Source organism: Mandrillus leucophaeus, unplaced genomic scaffold (genome assembly GCF_000951045.1).
Source record: "Mandrillus leucophaeus isolate KB7577 unplaced genomic scaffold, Mleu.le_1.0 Scaffold383, whole genome shotgun sequence".
NCBI lineage: Eukaryota > Metazoa > Chordata > Mammalia > Primates > Cercopithecidae > Mandrillus > Mandrillus leucophaeus.
The window spans coordinates 2495506-2519577 of NW_012104065.1; the positions used below are offsets into that span (position 1 = coordinate 2495506).

General features: G+C 39.5%; 1 protein-coding gene across 4 annotated transcripts in view; it reads left to right on the forward strand.

Moving 5' to 3' along the window:
- Positions 1–24072, forward strand: part of DERA (deoxyribose-phosphate aldolase (putative)) — a 140216-nt gene that overhangs the window by 99140 nt on the left and 17004 nt on the right. The window lies entirely within an intron of this gene.

The following is a 24072-nucleotide window of genomic DNA, read 5'->3' on the forward strand; positions in this document are numbered from 1 at the left end:
GAAACCCTCTTTGCATCACCATCTTGAGATTCCTTATCCAAATTTAAACTCCATTAGTAATTTAAAGCTCTGAGGAAGTCCATCCCCAACCTGGAAGATGAGAGAAGTGTTCTGGGTTGTAGAGCTAGCCAGTCAGGTGCATCCGGGCCTTCCTGTTTCCTAAAACATCATTGTGCAGAATGCTTAGAAGGGGTTGGTAGGGCTATTCATTAGGTGCAGTAAGAGTAAAACATGCTTTTCTGGGCTGGCTGGGACTTACTACCGTATGAAATCTGGAAAAGTACATTCTGATTTCCAGCCAGCTGTGAATTTACAAACTTTTGGAATCTGTCTGTTTCTAGATTGGAGAATGGCATTACTAAACTGCTCAATTTAATAATTAGAGGTAGAAAATATAATTGGTTTATCTTTGTAGTCAAATAGCAGTTTCATATATGTAGATAAGTTGAATCTGAATGTGCAGCCAAATATTCAAAATATAAGTAGATGCAGAGAAAAAATTAAAAGCACATATAATTCCCCCAGAGACCCTACATAAAGCAAAAGGAACAACTGCAGAAAAGAAAAGAAAAACCCACCTCCTCCCTAACAGTCTTGTTCTCCCACCAGTCTTTGATTTATAAATCTAGAAGCCTCATGCTTTCTGGAATCCTTAATAAAAAATGACTTTTAAATGCCACAATTCTTAATTTTTCTTAGTGCATCGAAAAAAATTAAAGCTAATAAGGAAAAGAGACTTCCCAGTATTTTCTGACAGAAGAAGAAAGAAAAGGACTAACTACCTTTCTAAATGTTTAATAGTAATCACATTAGCTTATTCAATTGTATGCTCTCTTAAGAAACAAGAGGATGTTTGCACATGTATCCTTTGTGCAAATGACAACAAATGACTTAATGGGGCTTTGGTTCTTTGTTACATTCTTTTTTCAAAACCAGAGGTGGATTATGTTCATTAAATTTTTTAAAGAATTTAAGAAAATCCTACTATAAACTAGGAGATATCTTGGGAGTTTCCAAAATCAAGGTTAGGAACCACTGATTTATAAAGATCATCTGCATATATGTGTTTCTTAGTGCAAGGAGTTAGAAAACTTTTGATAATTTAACGGGATTTGTGAACCTATTTTAAGAGTTAGAGTCTGTGAATAACTAGATAAAGAAGAAACAGAGCAACTGAGGATTTGGTTTTATGCCCTGTAGAGTTCAAATTAAATTTTACTAAAAGGCAGTTGAAAAGTTTAAAAGATTAACTTCTCTTTCATTTCATGCAGTCTACTTCAGAACTAGTCATCATAATGAACTCAGCAGACGTGCCCTGGAATGATTTGGAATACTAGAAAAGTTACTGTCAGACTTGAAAAGGGGCCAAGCACAGTGGCTCATGCCTGTAATCCCAGTGCTTTGGGGAGGCTGAAGTGGGAGGATCGCTTGAGGCCAGGAGTTTGAGACCAGCCTGGGCAATGTAGGAAGACTCTGTCTCTACAAAAAAAAAATTTTAAAATTAACAGGGCACGATGAGGCACACCTACAGTCCTAGCTACTTAGGAGACTGAGATGGGAGGATTACTGGAGTCCAGAAAAGGAGTTCGAGGCTGCACTGAGCTGTGATTCCATGACTAGTCTCTAGCATGGGTGACAGAGGAAAAAAAATAAAAATAAAAAGCTTATTCTGAAGACCAGCTCGCTTCAACCGAGTAAATGAAGAAAGCTTTTATGTTTGGAACTATTTTCTGCTAAAACCGATTTCTGAGTTGTGTTCTGTTAAACAATATCTCAAGCAAAACTTCTTTGACAAAAACATCTCATGGTCATACAAGTTTGGGGAATACTGCATGAATATACCCCTGCAAGCCATTCACAGTACACGTGCATTGAGAAGAGACCCTGCACGTTTACAAAAAGAAAAACTTGTATATTTTTGGATAAGTTCATCATACCAAACTCATTTTTAGTATGCCAGAGTTTTTCTTGTGTATCATTATTAATATTGAACCAAAGAATAGAGCAAGTGAATAGTTATTAGGTTCTGTTAAGTCCTGTAGACATAGAAGATTATGCTCTGTGGGAATATAAATTTTTAAGCAGACAAGATTACTATGAACACATAACTGTAAGAGCATAAGCATGCAGGTATAAGTGGTCCAATTTTAGAAAACCTTCCTTGCAATCTCCTTAAACACCACCCCCTCCCCATTCCTGCGGCCATTGTCTGAAATTCCGGTCCTCACACGTTCATTTAAGCCTATTAAAACTTAAGTCTATTTAAAGGATGTAACACGTTCAGCAAATGTGTGGCCTTACTTGTGGAAAACCAGCTAATAGATGATGAGAACTAGATGTGGACTTTGTGAAAATATTCAATAGAAACAAAATCCAATGAGCTGAGACCGTCGGTGACAATCCCTTCGTCACTCTCTCCCCTCTTTTCACCCAACGGAAAGAAGTCAGGACATTTGTTCATCCCAAATCCAGAAACCAAGAAAAGAGGAAGTTTCTCTTTAGGCTGAAAATTGGGTTGCCAGTTGAGACTTTTTTGTATTAATGCTCTTGACTAAATAAAGAGCTGGAAAAAGAAAACAGCAGAAAAATATAATACAAACTTATGCAGTTAAATGACTGTCTGGGACTAAAGTCAAGAAAACAAAGCCCAAACGTTACCAATTAGTTAGTGAGAGGCCCTCATTTAGAGTGTGCTGAAACTAAACGACCCTCTCTCCACACGTGGCCCCTCCAGCCCTGCCATCCGGAGACAGAAACCTCATTCATTTCCACATGTCGTACCCGACATGAATTCCTAACCTGTCACCGCATCCTGATCCTACCTCCTGGCTATCCCCCTCCTCTCCAGCATTTTGGACATGTCTGTCAGCATGTGTGTCTGCCTGTGTCTCACAGAGGAGTAGTGTTCTGTCAGAGACAGAGACTTATTTATCAATGCTGAGCACACAGCCTAGAACATGGTAGTTATTCACAGATATTTCTGATGGGACGGAATAGTTAAGGAAAGTTCCTAAGAGTTAGGAAATGTAAGCCTGTATTACCATCAAGAAATTCTGGAAATTCCTTCTTGATTGCTTTAACCTTGAAAATATGTCTTCTCCGTGTGTACTTCCACAGCTTTCTCATGTAACTGCTTTATTTTTAAAATATTTGTCAGGTTATGTATCGAGCTCTTAGAACAGTACCTGGCCCATGGTAAGTGCTGGAAAAGTGTATTAGAGAAAATCTTTAAATAAAAACCCGTTTATTTATACAAGTAGGCAATTGCAGCCATAGAGTCATTGTAAAATTTAGTTATGTTTATTATAGACATTTTTTATTCTGTTTTTTTTGTTGTTGTTGTTGTTGTTGTTGTTGTTTTTGAGACAAGGTCTCACTCTGTTGCCCAGGCTAGAGTGCAGTGGCGCGATCTCGGCTCACTGCAACCTCCGCCTCCGGGGTTCAAGTGATTCTTGTGCCTCAGCCTCCTGAGTAGCTGGGATTACAGGCCTGCACTACTGTGCCAGGCTACCTTTTGTATTTTTAGTTGGCCGGACTGATCTCGAACTCCTGGCTTCAAGGAGTCCACCTGCCTCAGCCTCCCCTAGTGTTGGGATTGCAAGCGTGAGCCACTGCGCCCTGCCGATAGACATTATTCTTTATTAAAGCTGGTCTAATACAGAATTCATGTAGATTTTGTAAGTATTTATTAAGTTTCTACTATCCACAGGGCACTGTGCTAGCTGTATGGTCAATATAATGAGGGTTAGTGAGGCAGGCATGGCTCTCAAAGAGCGTGTAGTTCATTAAATGGGTGGGGAGTGAAGGGCAGGCACAGAGAAAAATTTCTCCGTTCATTCAGGCCCAGTGTCTTCTTCAGTTAGCTTTTTAAGACTTGTACCTTAGTTTCTTCCTTCATTTTCTACTATTGCTGAAGCTCCTTATATTTTCTGTATATTGATAATGCAGTGTTTTGTTTGTTTTGTTTTGTTTTGTGACAGAGTCTCATTCTGTCACCCAGGCTGGAGTGCAGTGTGGCACAATCTTGGCTCACTGCAACCTCAGCCTCCTGTGTTCAAGCAATCCTCATGCCTCAGCCTCCCCAGTAGCTGAGATTACAGGTGTGTGCCACTATGTGCCCGGCTAATTTTTGTATTTTTAGTAGAGACAGAGTTTCGCCATGTTGGCCAGGCTGGTCTTGAACTCGTGGCCTCAGGTTTTCTGCCCGCCTTGGCCTCCCAAAGTGCTGGGATTACAGGAGTGAGCCACTGCAACAGGCCAGAAAACACGGTTTCTTTTTCTCGGTTTCTTCAGCAACATGCAGACACACTGGTGTACAGATGCTTCATTCACTAGTGTCTCAGGCGGTTATTTCTCCAACAGGAATCCTGCTACTCTGTGGCTTCTCACCTTTAGCTTTTCCTAATATTTCCTAATAGCTTTCTCAAATCTCTCCTCCCTTGGTCCTTTCCTTCCACATTTTATTCACTTGGACTCTGACTCCTGAATGATTTGCCAGTGTGGATGAGGTGGGGAATTACCTGCGTAGGCATAGCTGGTGGTGTCTTAGGGGTCTCAGCTGCACAGAGCAGAGTGTGTGAGGGAAGGATTACTTGTGTCCCTGGTTGCAGAGTCTGAGTGATCCCCCCTGGTAAACTAATGTAGGATATCTTTGGATGTCCAGGTCAGCAGAGTGAAAATAAACAGTCCAGGGTCTGTGCTAGGATTGAGTGTGGCCACAGATAGCATGGAACATGATAACGGTGGCTTAAATGGTTTTTTCTTGTGTAAGAAGGAACTCTGAGGTGTAGCCAGTCACCGCTGTTGGCTCATCATGAGTGTCAGGATTGGGGCCTCTCTTGCGTTTCTCTCGTGGTTATAAGATGGCTGCCACAGCTCCAGTCATCATGTTTATATTCAGAATGGGAAGAAAGCAATGACAGTGCCATGTGATATTGAAGGAAACAGTTTAACAGGGCTAGGTAGGATTTTGACTGGCAAAGAAAGGACATAGAGTACTACAAACTTGATAAGGTAGAAACTGCAAAACAATAGCTGCTCTGATGTAGGGGCAGAAGTGCGTAGCAGTTAAAATCTTGGACTTTGAGTTAGAAAAACATGGATTCATGACACAATGTGTTCCTCAGTCTCTATGAAGCCTTTTTTTTTCTTATTGGTAAGAGGAGTATTATGAAGATCAAATGAGGGAAGTTTTAAGGTGAAGCCAAGTACTTAGCAATTTTCAGAAGGGAAACCTATTCTGTTCCTCCTCCTCCTCTTACTGTTGTATATGGTTGTCAATCAGAATGAACGAGAATCTAAGATGCTTTCGGGTGACTAGCAGAAGAGCACAATGGAATATTGGATTAAATTCAGACCCTGGAGAGTGGAAATCCTAGGGTTTTATTCTTTTAGCAGGTTTTGTGATGAAAATGTCATGATCAAACCAGTCTCACTGTTCATCCTATATTACAACACTTTTTAGATCTTTATACTTTAAATTTTTCATCATCTTCAGTTTCCATGGATTAAATATAAAAAATTGGGCCAAGTCAACCCAGACAACCTCTTCTCGAGTAAATTTATGATATTTGTGACAAATAACCAAATAAATAGATCTCCAGCATAAGTTGACACTGTTAACTGTCTCTAACCCAGTTTCCCAAATGCCTTTTTACTTTGTAGGTTATCATTATGAATCTCATTTTCCATTTTGGTAATAAATTTAAGAGCTGAATTTTTTTCTCACTAAGGTTTTATATTTTTAAGTTATCCATGCATTCATTTTGGATTTTGACATTTAATAACTTTCCTGAAATACACGGGAGAAATTATATCTATGATGTAGAAGACTCTAACATGTGCTTTAAGGGGAGGAAATAAACGTCACACTCAAAGCAATTATACAGGAAGTATTAAAAACATTACATATGTATCAAAAATTTAAAATACACGTTTAAAAGGCAAGTAGGTAAAAACCCTAACTTTGGCAGTATACATGTTAAGAAATTATTTATATTCTATTTTCTGCTGAGCAGAAATCTAAAATCAAATGACTTTTAAAGCAGACCTATTAGTTTTGTAATAGGAAGTTCTGTGAGAGACAGACGAAACCTCTGTATTAAGTGTGCAGTATAACCTCTTTGTCTGAAATATACACGATTACCTTATGGTTGTGTATTTCTATTTAAGAGTTTTAGTAAAGGGAGCCAAGCCCTTCTGCTGTGAGGGAAATACAGCATGTGAACATATATATTCATGGGCAAGGCATTGCCTTGAAAACAAGTATGTGGCATCCAGGGAGATCCTAGATGAGTTCTAGTTGATATGCAGAGTGGATCCAGGTTGCGCGCATGTTCAATATTAATGCATGACTTCTTCAGAGTCTAGGTCAGGACCATTCTTCCTGCCCCCTTCACAACTTTTTCCTTGCTTTCTCCTCGCCTCATGTGTCTTCAGGAATTTGTGAATGATTCTGATATCCCAGTGATACAAAGCATGATCTGGCAAAATTGGATGGTGACCTTTTCTGCTTGTACCCTTAGTGATCGATGAGGTTTTCTGGGTGTCGTTGCTTTCTCCTTTGCCAGCATATACTGCTTTTGTTGAGGAATCAGGGTCTCTGGTGGTCGCCAAGTGAAAAGGAATAAAGATAAAAATGAAGGCATGACTAGTTGAAAAATAGAGACAGAATTTTAACGGGAAAATTGTTTATGAACAGAAGGAGAGAGGCTGCATTGTCTTTATAAGTGGTTAGTAAGTGGAGACTGCAGTCACCTAGATGGCCAACCCCAGGGCTCCATATAGCAAATGCTTTCCATTCCATTCAGGGCTGTTTCAAAGTTCACCCGTCTATGGATCTGCTAATGGGAAGCACATAAGTCTCCAGGTACAGTAAAGTCATCACCTGGAGATAAAACTCCCCACAGAAAAATTAACACAATTTCTTTTATGAAAGACAGGTCACTGTAAAAAGAAACTCTACCCACTTATCATCAATTGTTGAAAAAAAAGATTTACGATGACATTGAGGTATGATAATCTCAAATACGTTCTGCATTGTTTTTAAAAGCTTTGTGTTTAAAATTCATAGCACTTTCTAATCCTGATAAAGTAGCCTAATTTTCTAGCTTGCTTTGTTCAGTAAAATGTATTTCTAAATCCATTTTAAGCAGCTATTTCTTCAATTTGAGTAATTTTCTCTCAAGTTAATAGATTCCACACAAGCATACCTGACTTTTAATGTTAATATATACTATATATTCCAAACTTGCTAGTGACAATAGAAAGCACAATCAAAATGAAATTCAGTTGTTTAACGCATATCTAGCTTGTTATTTTGTTAAAATGTTTCTTCATTTTACTCATCTTTGCCAAAGCATAGTGATACCAAATCATATTTTACAGGTTGAATATCCCTTATCTGAAATGCTTGGAACCAGAAGTGTTTTGGACTTTGGATTTTTTCAGATTCTGGAATATTTGCATATGTTTGCCCTAACCCGGTTGAGCATCCAAATCCAAAAATCTGAAATGTGAAATGCTCCAGTGAGCATTTCTCTTGAGTATTGTGTCAATGGAGTTTTGATTTTGGAGCATTTCAGACTTTCAGATTTGGGATGCTCAACTTGTACCTTGCTTGTATTGAGGTTCTATTTCCCCCTTCCCTCTCAGCAAAAGCAAAAGAAAAAAGAATGTGTTAGATATGGTGTTGTCATTTTAACATGAGATGACTTTAAAACTACCATATCAATGAAAGGCATTTGCCTAACGTAGTAAGTCCCTTCATCAATAAGGTCAGCTATAGGAGCTGGCCAAGAAGGAAAAACATTTTGATTTTGAGGCATTTGGCATTGGTAATTTTATTTATGGATAGGTATTTTCATTTTATATTGAGTCTAAAATACCTTAATATTTTGTTCAAACTATTATACCTATGTTATAATGCCTGTGGATATTTCTGGCATTTTCTTCTGTTTACAGGGTACTGGCCTAATTGCCATGAATCTCATTTTTTTCTTCTCAGCAATGCCACTGGCTCTCTAAAAAACAGGATAATGTGATGGAGACAGATAAAGAATTTTTCTAAATTAGGTGGTCAAACCAAGAAAAAAACATATACAACATGCATAACTAAGTCAGTGTTTCCTCAAAGGGGTCAGAGTTTGGTAAAGAAAAGCCTTGTCTTGTACACTGCTGTGTATGCAGTTTATAGAAAAGTACTAGCATAGAGTGGGTGCTTAGTAAGTATTAGTTAAATGGATGTAGAAGGGTTGGGAAAGAGAGGAGTTGGGTTGAGCACAGAGATGTGATACAAGTCTACACAGTCATGAGTTTATAAGTGTAGTTTTAGAGTTACTCCTGTGTGTTTGAAAACTGAAAGCAAAGCCAGTTCCAGAACAGGATTTAGGGGCCAGCCAGCTGGGCAGTTTCCCAGTGCGCTAATCTCTAAGAGGCATTGAAACCACTGAAAATATTAACGACAGAGGAAACTGTATTTCCTAAAATTTCTCTACTGTCTGTTATTGGGATTAGACGTAAGGCATTCCAGGGCTGTGCTCTCCTGTCCTTTAAAGAGATATTCTCTTTTTTCTAAGGAGGGCAGGTTGAGTTACTTACAGATCTTTTGTTTTGCTGGGTGAAGTATTCAAATTTAGGAGCAGAGCTGAGTTCTTTAGACAAGAGATAACAGTCAAGTGCTGTCGTGAGGGATCTTCTTATTCTATTCTACATCTAGGCAGAATTAAGCCTTTTTTCTCAATAAATTTTAGGCCAACATTTAAAAGATATTGGTGTAAAATGGTGTCAAATCGTTAACCTACAGAGTGATTACATGTATTTGTGTCTCATTGAAGCCCTGGAACAATTCTGTTGAACAGAGATATTTAATTTAAAAGTTTTTAATAGCCACATTAATTAAGTGAAGAGAAACAGGTGAAACAGTAATTATAATATATTTTATTTAATCTAATAAATCTGCAGTGTATCATTTTAATGTGTAGTCAATATAAAAGTTATTGAGATTTATTACATTGTATTTTTTTGTGTCAGGTCCTCAAATCCCCATATGTGTTTTATACTCATAGCACACACTTCAGTTTAAACTAGCCACATTTCAAGTGCTCAGTAGATACATACGGTGTGTAACTATCATATTGGACCATGAAATGCGGCCCTAAACCAATCAGTAGAGTCAGTGACTCCCAGTTGGCATCATTGAGCTGGTCCTAAAAGGTCCTTTAACCAGAATTCTCTCTTTGACCAGTGTGAAATTCCCAGTGTTGATAGCGATCTTTAAAACTCATTTTAAAGCACCACAATTACGAATGTGTTGAAGTATTTTTCTTCAGTAGTAATGCTTAGTTTAATGTGTGATTGCAAATGCTGTTCATTTGTGATATGGTTAGGCTTTGTGTCCCTGCCCAAATGTCATCTTAAATTGTAATCCCCATAATCCCCACATGTCAAAGGTGAGACCAGGTGGAGGTAATTGAATCATGAGGGCAGTTTCCCCCATGTTGTTCTCACAATAATGAGTGAGTTCTCACGAGATCTGATGGTTTTATAAGGGGCTCTCCCTCCCTTCGCTCGGTACTTCTTCCTGCCGCCTTGTGAAGAAGCTGCCTCGCTTCCCCTTCACCTTCTGCCATGATTGTAAGTTTCCTGAGGCCTCCCCAGCCATGCTGAACTGTGAGTCAGTTAAACTTCTTTCCTTATTTCCTAGGCTAAATGACCTAGTCTCAGGCAGTTCTTTATAGCATTATGAATGTGGACTAATACAGTAAATTGGTACTGAGGTAGCGGGACACTGCTATAAGGATACCCGAAAATGTGGAAGCAGCTTTGGAACTGGGTAACATGAAGAGGTTGGAACAGTTTGGAGGGCTTAGAAGAAGACAGGAAGATGTGGGAAAATTTGGAACTTCCTAGAGACTTGTTGAATGGTTTTGACCAGAATGCTGATAGTGATATGGATAAAGAAGTCCAGGCTGAAGTGGTCTCAGGTGGAGGTGAGGAACTTGTAGGGAACTGGAGCAAAGGTCACTCTTGGTGTGCTTTGGCAAAGAGACTGGTGGCATTTTGCCCCTGCCCTAGAGATCTGTGGAACTTTGAACTTGAGAGAGGTGATTTAGGGTATTTGGCAGGATAAATGTCTAAGTAGAAAAGTGTTCAAGAGGCGACTTGGGTGCTCTTAAAAGCATTCAGATATATGCCTTCACAAGGAGATGATTTGAAATTGGAACTTACGTTTAAAAGGGAAGCAGAACATAAAAGTTTGGAAAATTTGCAGCCTGATGATGCGATAGAAAAAACTCACTTTCGAAGGAGAAATTCAAGCCAGATGCAGAAATCTGCATAAGTAACAAGGAGCCAAATGTTAGTCACCAAGACAGTGGGGAAAATGTCTCCAGGGCATGTCAGAGATCTTCATGGCAGTCCCTCCCATCACAGGCCAAAGGTCTAGAAGGAAAAAAGCACCAGGCCTAGGGCCTTGCTGCTTTGTATAGTCTTAGGACTTGGTGCCCTGCATCCCAGCCATGGCTAAAAGAGGCCAATGTACAGCTCAGGCCATTGCTTCAGAGAGTGCAAGCTCGAAGCCTTGGTGGCTTCCACATGGTGTTGGTCCTGCAGGTGTACAGAAGTCAAGAATTGAGGTTTGGAAACCACTGCCTCAGTTTCAGAGGATGTATGGAATCACCTGGATGTCCTGACAGAAGTTTACTGCAGAGGGTAGCCCTCATTGAGAACCTCTGCTAGGGCAATGTGGAAGGGAAATGTGGGGTTGGAGTCCCCATACAGAGTCCCCACTAGGGCACTGCCTAGTGGAGCTGTGAGAAGTGGGAGACCGTCCTCCAGACGCCAGAATGGTATATCCACCAACAGCTTTCATCATGGGCTTGGAAAAGCCACAGACACTCAATGCCAGCCCGTGAAAGCAGCCAGGAGGGGTACTGTACCCTGCAAAGCCACAGGGGCAGAGCTGCCAAAGACCATAGGAACCCACCTCTGCATCAGCGTGACCTTGATATGAGACATGGAGTCAAAGGAGATCATTTTGTAGCTTTAAGATTTGACTGCCCTGCTGGATTTCAGACTTGCATGGGGCCTGTAGCCACTTCATTTTGGCCAATTTCTCCCATTTAGAACAATTGTATTTACAATGCTTGTATCTCAGTTGTTTCTAGGAAGTAACTAACTTGCTTTTGGTTTTACCAGCTTATAGGTGGGTGAGACTTGCCTTGTCTCAGATGCGACTTTGAACTTAGGCTTTTGGGTTAAAGCTGGAATGAATTAACAATTTGGGGGACTGTTGAGAAGGCATGATTGGTTTTAAAATGTGAGAGGGACGTGAGACTTGGGAAGGGCCAGGGGCAGAATGATATGGTTAGGCTTTGTGTCCCCACCCAAGTCTCATCTTGAATTGTAATCCCCATAATTCCCACATGTCAAGGAAGAGACCAGCTGGAGGTAATTGCATATTGGGTGTGGTTTTCCCTATGCTGTTCTTGTGACAGAAAGTTCTCATGAGATCTGATGGTTTTATAAGTTGCTTGTTACCCCTTCTCTTGGCACTTCTCCTTGTGCCTTTGTGAAGAAGGTGCCTAGCTTCCCTTTCATTTTCTGTCATGATTGTAAGTTTCCAGAGGCCTCCCCAGCCATGCTGAACTGTGAGTCAATTAAAACTCTTTCCTTTATAAATTACCCAGTCTTGGGCAGTTCTTTATAGCACTGTGAAAACGGACTAATACAATTTGGTCAACCTTATCTATGGAGGGAAGTATCATCAATAGATAACTGTATCTATTTAACCAATGACGGGTTACATCTTGTTGATTACGGAGGAGGCCTGTATTATGGATGTCATATTTGGCAGCTAATGGGAAACCATGTCCGGAGAAGACTGGGAGCAGCTTTAAAATATAAGTTCAGGGAAAAGAGTAAAGGTACAAATTTGATACATGTTTTGTCATTTGTCAGCTAATGATACTTTTCCTTGTAGTTACTTTTACTAGGCAGTTTTTCTTTTTTCCTCATTTCTCCCTCATGAACTCACTTGCTTTGGTCCTTTTGTTAAATTGAGATATAGTTTATGTACAATAAAGTTTACCCTTTAAAGTGGTTATGGTGAACCCCCTTCAAGCGTTTTTAGCATTCTCACAAAGTTGTGCAGCCATCTCTTTGCCCCTTTTCTCACATGGGTAGCCAATTATCCTTCGATCATGTAAGCATGTCTTTGTGGAATCATAGTCTCCAGATTTAGTATTAGTATCACATTGGTATCTCCAAAGCAGCTTTGTGAGTCCATATTTACTCTGGCGAGTGCTTCAACCATAACACTGGATCTTTATTATATTGCCCCAAACCAGAGCCCTTTGTTTTAATTACAAATCTTCTAGGGCTCCCTTAACATAACTCTCCTTCCTTGACAGCCATACTCAGAGAATGGGAGGGGAAGGGGAGAAGGGCAGCAATATTTTGGAGAACCCATATTTGAATTGTTCTCTATGTAGATATTTAAAAACATCCTCAGGAGAACTAATACAATATTAAAAGTTAGAGAAGTGGTCTTGTTTAATCTTTCAAGCAACTGTAAGGTTTGGGGTTTTAACACATTTGATAAAAAGAAAGGGATTATTTAATTCAAGTGTTTACAAGTTGGGTGTAGTGGCTCATGCCTGTAATTCTAGCATTTTGAGACGCCGAGGTGGGCAGATTGAGCTCAGGAGTTGGAAACCAGACTGGACAACATGGTGAAACCCCATCTCTACAAAAAATACAAAAAAATTAGCTGGCTTGGTGATGTACACCTGTAGTCCCGACTACTTGGAGGGCTGAGGCAAGAGGACCTCTTGAACCCAGGAGGTCAAGGCTGCAGTGAACCATGATTACACCACTGCACTCCAGCCTGAGTGACAGAGTGAGACCCTGTCTCAAAAAAAAAAAAAAAAAAAAAGATTAATCAGCTGAAACCCACTCTAAAATAGAAATTATGTACTTTGATTAGTAACTCATTTCCAGCATTACTACAGTTCTGAGGTTCATTTTGAACACCCTAAGTTTTAAAAGTGAAAGGTAACATCTGACTTATTGAACATAACTCAAGGACTCTTGTTTCGATCAGGTGAGTCTACCACATATTTTGAAGGGTTTGCATAATTATGCAGAATCTTCTCCTAGTCAGTAACCAAGGATTATACAATCAGAGTCACCACTTTGCATTCCACTTAAATCATACTGTTTTCCATTATTTTAAAAGTTGCAACTTTATTTTTATTGAGGGGAAGGCAACCGGAAGAAATGTGGTTATCATAAGATAGTCTTTCCTTTGGGGCATTGGAGATACTTTCCAACCCTAAAATTGTGATTTCTTTCTGACTGCTATTATGCTTGAACAAGTGTCATTGCTTAATTATAGTGTTCTATTGCATTGCTAACGTGATGGACTGGATGGACAGAGAATTACTCTATAGCTCACTATTCTGATTGGAAGAAAGCACTGGAAAGAGCAGGTGTTTGAATTTTTCAGTTTTCTTCTTATGCTTTTCTTTCTCTCTTTCTCTTTGCCCCCTCTCTTACATGGGTAGCTAATTATCCTTGGATCATGTAAGCATGTCTTTGTGGAATCATATTCTCCAGATTTAGTATTAGTATCACATTGGTATCTCCAGAGGGGCTTTCTGCTTCCATATTTATTCTGGCCAGTGCTTCAGCCATAACACTGCGTCTTTATTATATTGCCTCAAATTATTTCCAAACCTATGTTGAACAAAAGAATACAACATTGAAGACTCTTTTAATTTGAGGGCTCATATCTTGGTATACCCTGTTTATTTTTTTTTAAAGTGTCCCATCGCAGATTGCAAGTAAAAATTGTGTCAGAATTACCGTTCGAAACTCTCTAACTTTAATCGGTAATTTCTTAGAGAGCGATAGAAAACATGGTGCTAATGAATAATGTACCCAGAAGCTCTTATTATAGGGTTGGCATGAATTCCACTTAATGACAAGCTTTCTCAAGCAGCAGTTGATTTAAAATCCTATTTTTCATTAGTAAAGTATAAAATGTTAATAATACCTTCCACTGTGCTGTTCTTTTGTAGCATAGTAGCATATATCTTCCCTGTTCACCATGGACTCTTTTAAAGATCTTACTAGTAACTTCCTAGATCATAAATAAGATTTGTTCAAGAAATAAAAATGTGTGTTTTCCCATTGTTAGCTATATGTTTTTCTAATAATCACATCTGAAGCTTATTATACGGTAATAGCCTTAAGATATTATTTTTTTAAATGTACTACTTTGGTCTTAATACTAGTTTTTAATCTCTTCTTGTTTCTATGAAGTCTGAATGAGATTTTCAAAATTGAATAATAATTTGATCCGTTAATCTTTTGAAGCTAGTAATTTTATTTTCCTCTCTTTACAGTCTCTGAGGTTCGCAAATGAATAGAGCTTCATTACTGCAGTCTGCATTTAATAACCATTATCCATTATCTTGTAATTAAGACTCCCTGTAACGAATCATGAGGACAATGCAAAAATACATAGTACATTTCTTTAATGAACTGGAAAATGTTCATCTTGTTCTATTTAGTAATGAGTTGCTGAATAGTCATTAAATCCACTGGAGAATAGAGCTAGATGGATTTTGAAGACTGTCTTGAGTTTGTGGTTAATCTATTAGAATTAAAATTTCATCTTCTATTTTTATCAACAGCTGATTAGAAGTCATTCTGTTTGACCAAATTGATTAGAAGACCATATACAAGGGCAGCTGTTGTTTAATGAAAGTTTTTAATGAAACTGTACCATGGAGACTTGTAATTACAGGCCTTAGAAAAGCTTTGAGTTGCCTTAGACCACAAAAATAGTATTGTGCTAAAGATTTCAAATTAGGAAAATAAAAAAATACGATTTAATATGATAGTATAAATTTATTATTAATTTTAATTTCAACTAATCACAGTTGAATATTAGTCTACTTAATGTGTTTCTTTTGACTTTTTCAGTCCTTTCATCTCTTAGTTTAGTCATTTAGATGAAATTATGGGCACTGATGAAAGAACATTTACAGGGATAGCTATTGTAATTTGAGATATTTTCTCATAAGGTTTTTTTCCCCAAGCTGAGCAGAGGTAAGCTTGGCTAATGTTAGATTTACGTGAGCTCTGAAGAGAGTCTGTAGTGCTGTGTGGTGTTGGTAATTCAAAATGTAGCATTTATTTCTCTAAGGTAATTTTGTTTTAGCAGAAGGGCAAAGGAAGCAATATTAAAATGAGAAGTAAAACAAAAGTGTGTCCTACTTAGTCCCATTGGAAAATCCATTTTTCTTTTGACAGTAGTAAAGTACTAATGTACTTTCTAAAATATTTTGTGTAATTAAAGCTAGATCTTATTCCTCTCTTAAAAAATAGCCAGTGTCTGCATGCCTAAACTATTTTTAGTATCTTGTGGTCTCTGGCTCTCAATTGTCCTTTCTCAACACATCCAATACAGACACTAAATTTAGCATCTTAAAACTAGTGTCAGACCTCACGTTACTTAAAGGACAGAGCCCAGTGTCTGTAGGTTCAAAGCTGTCTATAATATTTTCCTAAGGGATATTTACAGTCACATCTTCTAAAATGTACATTCATATGTCTATGTATATGCCCATCCTCCCACCTCACCTCCAACACAGACTTCTTAGATGTATTCATTCATTATTGTTCGGTATGCCTTATACTTTCTTTGCTTTTGGTGTTTCTTCTTATGGTGGTGTTCTTCCACGTGTGCCCTCTCATCTTTAAATTTTGTCTCTCCTTCAAGCCCTGTAACACATTCCTTCTGTTCCATGAAGCCTTCCCGTATTATTCTAGCTAAAGTTATTTCTCTGATCCTTTGTAATTCTTATTGATCATAATACTTACTGGGCATATGATATAGTTTGGATTTTTGTCCCGTCCAACTCACATGTTGAAATGTGATTCCCAGTGTTAGAGGTGGGGCCTCATGGGAGGGGATTGGATCATGGGGGTGGATCCTTCATGAATGGCTTTAGCACCATCATTTTGGTGATGAGTGAGTTCTTGCTCTGAGTTCACATGAGATCTGTTTTTTTAAAAGAGTGTGACACCTCCCTCCATCTCACTCCCACTCTCACCATCTGACATGCCTGCTCTCTTTGCTTTCTGCTGCAATTGTAAGCTTCCTAGGACCCTCACTAGGAGCAGATCCCAGTACCACACTTCCTGTACAGTCTGTAGAATTGTGAGCCAATTAAACCTCTTTTCTTTATTAATTACCCACTGTATTAGTCCACAGGCTGTAGAGGAAGCACGGCTGGGGAGGCCTCAGGAAACTTTTAGTCATGGTGGAAGGGGAAGCAGGCATGTCTTAAATGACTGGAGCAGGAAGAAGAGAGAGTGGGGGAGGTGCTATACACTTTTAAACAACCAGATCTCACAGTAACTCACTATCACGAGAATAGCACCAAAGGGGAAATCTAGCCCCATGATCCAATCTCTTCCTACCAGAGACACCTGAACATTGGGGGGTTACAATTTGACATGAGATTTGGGCAGGGATACAGACTTAAACCATATCACTCAGCCTCAGATATTCCTTTGTAGCAATGCAAGAATGGACTAACACAGAAAACGGGTACCAGGAGTGGTGTGTTGCTATAAAGATAGCTGAAAATGTGGAAGCAGCTTGGAACTGGGTAATGGAGAGGTTGGAAGAGTTTGGAGGGCTCAGAAAAAGACAGGAAGATAAGTTTGAAACTTAGCGACTGGTTAAATGGTGTGACAAAATGCTGGCAGAAATATGGACAGTGAAGTCAAGGCTGAGGAGGTCTCAGATGGAAATGAAGAAGTTATTGGGAACTGGAGTGAAGGTCACCCCTGTTATGTCCTAGTGAAGAACTTGGCTGCATTATGTTCATGCCCTAGGGATCTGTGGAAATTTGACTTTAAGGGTGATGAACTAGGGTATCTGGAGGAAGAAATTTCTAAGCAGCAAGGCATTCATGATGTGGCCTGGATACTTCTAACAGCCTACAGTCACATGCAGGAGCAAAGGAATGACTTACTGTGAAACCTTATATTTAAAAGGGAAGCAGAGTATAAAAGTTGGGAAAATTTGCAGCCTTTCCCTGTGGTAGAGAAGGAATTCAAGCTATGGAGCAACTACTTGCTAGAGAGATTACCTTGACTAAAAGGGAGCCAAGTGCTCATATATAAGACAGTGGGGAAAAGCCTTGAAGGCATTTCAGAGGTCTTCAAAGCAGCCCCTGCCATCACAGGCCCAGAGGCCTAGGAGGAAAGAATGGTTTTAGGGGACAGGCCCAGAGCTCCACTGCCTTGCACAGCCTCAGGATGCTGCCACCAGAATCCTGGAAGCTCTAGCTCCAGCCTCAACTGAAAGGACAACTGATACAGCTCAGGCTGCTGCTGTGGAGGGTACAAGCTGTAAGCCTTGCTGGCTTCCATGTGATGTTAAGCCGGGAGGTGCATGGAGTGCAAGAGTGAAGGGGGTCTGGCAGCTTCCATGCAGATTTCAGAGGATGTGTCAGAAAGACTGGGTACCCAGGCAGGAATTCTCTACTAAGGCAGTGCTGAAGGGAAATGTAGGGTGGGAGCCCACACACAGAGTCTCCACTGCAGCACTGTCTTAGTGGAATTGTGGGAAGGGGGCTGCCACTCTCCAAACCCAGAATGGTAGAGCCACCAGCAGCTTGCAACTACCACATGGAAAAGCCACAGGGCAGAGCTTTCTAAGGCCTTAGGAGCCCACCCCTTTCACCAGTGTGCCCTGGATGCAGGACATGGAGTCAAAGGAGATTATTTTGGAGCTTTAAGATTTAATGACTGCCCTGCTGGGTTGGGGCTTGCATGGGGCCTGTAGCCCCTCCTTCTCTTTTTTGGCTGATTTCTCCCTTTGGGAATAGTAATGTTTACCCAGCGCCTGTGCCACCATTGTATCTTGGAAGTAAATAACTTGTTTTTGATCTCACAGGCTCATAGGTGGAAGGAAGTCATCTCCAGATAAGACTTTGGGCTTTAGACTTTGGCATTTTTGAGCTAAGACTGGAACAAGTTAAGACTTTGCAGAACTATTGGCAGGGTATTATTGTGTTTTGCAATGTGGGAAGGACATGAGACTTGAGAGGCCAGATGCAGAATGATACAGTTTGGATGTTTGTGCCTTCCCAATCTCTTGTTAAAATGTAATCCCCAATATTGGAGGCAGGGCCTGATGGAAGGTGTTTGGATCATGGTACTAGATCCCTCATGAATGTCTTAGCACCATCCCCTTGGTGATGAATGACTTCTCACAAGATCTAGTTGTTTAAAAAGAACGATCTCTCTCTCTTGCTCCTGCTCTTGCCATGTGACATGTGTGCTCCCTCTTTGCCTTCTGCCATGATCGTAGGCTTCCCAAGGCCCTTACCAGGAGCCAGTCCTGATACCACACTTCTTGTACAGCCTGAAGAACTGTGAGCCAATTAAAGTTCTTTTCTTTATAAATTACCCAGCCTCTCAGGTATTCCTTTATAGCAATGCAAGAACGGACTAACACAGCATATGTTCAGAGCAGCTTAAGTACCAGATATATTCTTATTTCCACCCACACCTAATCTCTAGACAATAAAGGCTTGGCTTAATACTTAAGGACTTCCAGTTTCAGCTTTAACATATAAAGAGCTTGGAAGTTGTCACTCCTGTCCTTAGAGCAAGAAAAAGCAGAATTAACTGAAAATTAGTGACTTTTCTCAGACCCATCAAAGACCTGAGGTCACAAGGTAGGATATTTTTAATGATGAGGGGGTCATTTCTCCAAGAAGACGTAACAATCCTAAATATGTATGCATCTAACAATAGAGCATCCAAATATGGGGCAAAAATTTGATAGAACTGCAAAAAAGAAATAAACAAATCTACCATTGTAGCTGGAAACTTCAAAACTCCTCTTTTAGTCACTGATAGCCGAAGGAGGCAGAATAACAGCAAAGATATAGTTGACCTGAACAGCACTGTCACTCAATATGATCAAATTAACATTTATAGAAAACTTCATCCAACAACAGCAGAATACATATTCAAGTTCACATGGAACATTAACCAAGATAGACCACATTCTGGTTCATAAAACACACCTTAACAGATTTAAAAGTCTGAAAACCACACGAAGTATGTTATCAGACCACAATGGAACTAAACTAGAAATCAATAGTAGAGAGTTAGCGGAAAGATCCCCAAATGTTTGGAAATTAAACAACACACTCCTAAATAACATATGGGTCAAATAAGTCTCAAGAGAAATTTTAAAATACTTTGACCCAAATGAAAATAAAAATACACCACCAAAATTTGTAGGATGTTCCAAAAGCAGTGCTTAGAAAGAAATGTATGGCATTAGATGCATATATTAGAAAAGAATAATCTAAAGTCAGTATGCAAGCTTTCATCTTAGGAGGGTAGAAAAAGAAGAGCAATTTAAGCCTAAAGCAAACAGGAGAAATAGAAAGGAGAACAGAAATGATGAAATTGAAAACAAAAACAACAGAGAATTTTTTTTTTTTTAATATCCTAAAAGCTACTTTTTTTTTTTTTTTTAAGCTATAAGATTGGTAAATAGCTAGCTAGGCTAATCAAGATTAAAAGAGAAAAGACATAAATTACCCATATCGGAAATGAAAGAAGGGTCATCTCCTCTTCCCATGAATATTAAAAGGATAATAAAGGAATGTATGAACAGCTTCATTTTCACAAATTTGATAACTTAGGTGAAATGGATCAATCCTCAAAAGACATAAACAACCAAAACTCACAAGGAAAAATAGATAGTCTGAATAGGTCTTTATCTATTAAAGAAATTATTTAAATTAAATTTAATTTCTTTTATAAAGTAATGAATATGACTTTTACATAAATTATACATATATTTACACATTTATGTAAATATATAAAATCTTTTAATTATATGATAAAAATTATTTTAAAATTTAACAGATTACTAAAAACTATTTATAACCTTCCAAAAGAAAGCACCAGCTCTAGATGGCTTCATTGGTGAATTCTGCCAAACATTTAAAGAAGCTATAATACCCGTCTTCCACAATCTCTTCTAGAAAATAGAAGAGAAATAGAAAGGAGAAATAGAAATAGAAAGAATGAGTGAGACCATTACTCATTCTGTGAGACCATTACTCGAAAACCATTACTCCAAAACCAGATAAAGACATTGCCAGAAAGAAAACCTATAGATGAACATCTTTAATGAACATAGATACAAAAATCCTTAACAAAATATTAACAAAATGAGTCCAGCAATGTATAAAAATAATTATATGCCACAACCAAGTGGGATTTATTCCAAGTATGCCAGTCTGGTTCTCAACATAATATAATCCGTATCAGTAAGCCAAAGAAGAAAACTCATATGATCATATCAATTGATACTGAAAAGGCATCTGACAAATTCCAACACCCATTTATAAGAAAGACTCAGCAAACTAGAAATAGAGGGAAATATCTTCAACTTAATAAAGAACATCTGCAAACAAACCTTAGCCAACATGCTTAATATTGAGAAACTGCATGCTTTCCTGCTAAGATCCTTATAAGGACAAGGCACGGATATTCTCTCTTACCACTGCTGTTCAACATTGTACTGGACGTCCTAGTTAGACAAGGAAATAAGATGTGTACAGATCAGGCAGTTTGGTGGGCTAATAATGAGTCCTGAAGATAGGTTGACATCCAAATCCCTGAAACCTGTGAATGTTACCTTCTTTGGAAAAAAGAGCTATTGCAGGTGTGATTGATTTAAAGGTCTTGTGGTGAAATGATCATTCTGGATTATCCAGATGGGCCCTGGATGGCATCATGACAAGTGTAAAAAGAAAGACACAGAGGGAGGTTAGACTTATAAACAAAAGGCATATATGAAGACAAAAGCAGAAATTGGAGTGATGCAGCTGAGAAATGGTGAAAGCCATTAGAAGAGGCAGGGACAGATTCTCCCTAGAGTCTCCACAGAGAGTGTGGCTCTGCTGGCACTTTTATTTTGGACTTCTGGCCTCCAGAATGGTGAGAGAATACATTTCTCTTGTTTTGTTTTGAGCCACCAAGTTTGTGATCACTTCTTACAACAACCATAAGAAACGGGTATGAGAAGAAAGATATAAAACTGTCTTTGTTTACAAACAATATGATTGTAGAAAATCCCCCCAAATCAACAAACTCCTGAAATTGCTAAATGAGTTTTCCAAGGTTACACAATACAAGGTTAATATGCAAAATTCCATTGCCTTCCTGTCAACCAGCAATATACAGTTGGAATTTGAAATTTAGAAAACTATTTGCAAAAGCACCTGGTATCCATGGATTCCACATATTTACAGATATGTGTATATAAATGGGTTAATATGCACATATATTTCCCTGTGCAGTCAACAGAGAGAGCTAAAAGCAAGAACACTAGAGCAGCAGTGAGCACAACTAGCACCCATGTAGTAGTTTCCAATACTATTCTGCAGTAAAAGGAGCCAGGGCTCATTGGAGAAATGACTTATACCAGGACTGGTGCAGAAAACACACAAGATAAGCCCTAAGCATCTTGTAGTCTGCTACAAGAAAGTAAGTGCTTAAAAGACAGAAAAATCCACATGATGCAAAGGGATACAGGAAGCAACTGAAAGAGCTCCCAGTGGCCAAAGCTGGAACTGTGTGTACAGTAAAGTAAATAAAGTAGTGTGGGATTATAACCCAAGTGTACAATAAATATCTTCAAGTCTATACTGATATTAAGTAAATTATTGTAAATTTTAAAGTGGAGAAGACACAAATCTTCCCATATAAAAAATTCCAGGCTGCAAGTTCCAAGATGGCTGAATAGGAACAGCTCCAGTCTACAGCTCCCAGTGTGAGCGACGCAGAAGATGGGTGATTTCTGCATTTCCAAGTGAGGTACTGGGTTCATCTCACTGGGGCTTGTTGGACAGTGGGTGCAGCCCATGGAGTGTGAGCTGAAGCAGGAAGGGGCATCACCTCACCTGGGAAGCGCAAAGGGTCGGAGAATTCCCTTTCCTAGCCAAGGGAAGCCGTCACAGATGGTACCTGGATAATCGGGACACTCCCACCCTAATACTATGCTTTTCTAACAGTCTTAGCAAACGGCACACCAGGACATTATATCCCATGCCTGGCTCGGAGAGTCCCACGCCCATGGAGCCTTGCTCACTGCTAGCACAGCAGTCCGAGATCGAACTGCAAGGCAGCAGCAAGGCTGGGGTGGGGGGCATCCACCATTGCTGAGGCTTGAGTAGGTAAACAAAGCAGCCAGGAAGCTCAAACTGGGTGGAGCCCACTGCAGCCCAAGGAGGCCTGCCTGCCTCTGTAGACTCTACCTCTGGGAGCAAGGCATAGCTGAACAAAAGACAGCAGAAATTTCTGCAGACTTAAACATCCCTGTCTGACAGCGTTGAAGAGAATAGTGGTTCTCCCAGCATGGAGTTTGAAATCTGAGAATGGACAGACTGCCTTCTCAAGTGGGTCCCTGACCCTTGGGTAGCCTAACTGGGAGACACCTCCCATAGGGGCCGACTGACACCTCATACAGCTGGGTGCACTTCTGAGACGAAGCTTCCAGAGGAAGGATCAGGTAGCAACATTTGCTGTTTTGCAATATTTGCTGTTCTGCAGCCTCTGCTGGTGATACCCAGGCAAACAGGGTTTGGAGTGGACCTCCAGCAAACTCCAACAGACCTGTAGCTGAGGGTCCTGACTGTTAGAAGGAAAACTAACAAACATAAAGGACATTCACACCAAAGCCCTATCTCTAGGTCACCATCATCAAAGACCAAAGGTAGATAAAACCACAAAGATGGGGAGAAACCAGAGCAGAAAAGCTGAAAATTCCAAAAATCAGAGCGCCTCTTCTCCTCCAAAGCAATGCAGCTCGTCACCAGCAACAGAACAAAGCTGGATGGAGAATGACTTTGATGAGTTGACAGAAGTAGGCCTCAGAAGATCAGTAATGGCAAACTTCTTCGACCTAAAGGAGGATGTTTGTAGCCAGAGCGAAGAAACTAAAAACCTTGAAAAAAGATCAGATGAATGGCTAACTAGAATAAACACCATAGAGAAGAACTTAAATGACCTGATGGAACTGAAAACCATGGCACGAGAACTGTGTGACACATGCACAAGCTTCAGTAGCCGATTCAATCAGTGGAAGAAAGTGTATCAGTGATTGAAGATCAAAGGAATGAAATTAAGTGAGAAGAGAAGTTTAGAGAAGGAAGAGTAAAAAGAAATGAGCAAAATCTCCAAGAAATATAGGACTACGTGAAAAGATGAAATCTACGTCTGATTGGTGTACCTGAAAGTGATGGGGAGAATGGAACCAAGTTGGAAAACACTCTTCAGGATATTATCTAGGAGAACTTCCCCAACCTAGCAAGACAGGCCAACATTCAAATTCAGGAAATACAGAGAACGCCACAAAGTTGCTCAAGAAGAGCAACTCCAAGACACATAATTGTCAGATTCACCAAAGTTGAAATGAAGGAAAAATGTTAAGGGCAGCCAGAGAGAAAGGTCGGGTTACCCACAAAGGGAAACCCATCAGACTAACAGTGGATGTCTCGGTAGAAATTCTACAAGCCACAAGAGAGTGGGGGCCAATATTCAACATTCTTAAAGTAAAGAATTTTCAACCCAGAATTTCATATCCAGCCAAACTAAGGTTCAGTGAAGGAGAAATAAAATCGTTTACAGACAAGCAAATGCTGAGAGATTTTGTCACCACCAGGCCTGCCTTACAAGAGTTTCTGAAGGAAGCACTAAACATGGAAAGGAACAACTGGTACGAGCCACTGCAAAAACATGCCAAATTGTAAAGACCATCAATGCTAGGAAGAAACTGTACCAACTAATGAGCAAAATAACCAGCTGACATAATAATGACAGTATCAAATTCACACATAACAATATTAACCTTAAATGTAAATGGGCTAAATGCTCCAATTAAAAGACACAGACTGGCAAATTGGATAAAGAATCAAGACCCATCAGTGTGCTGTATTCAGGAGACCCATCTCA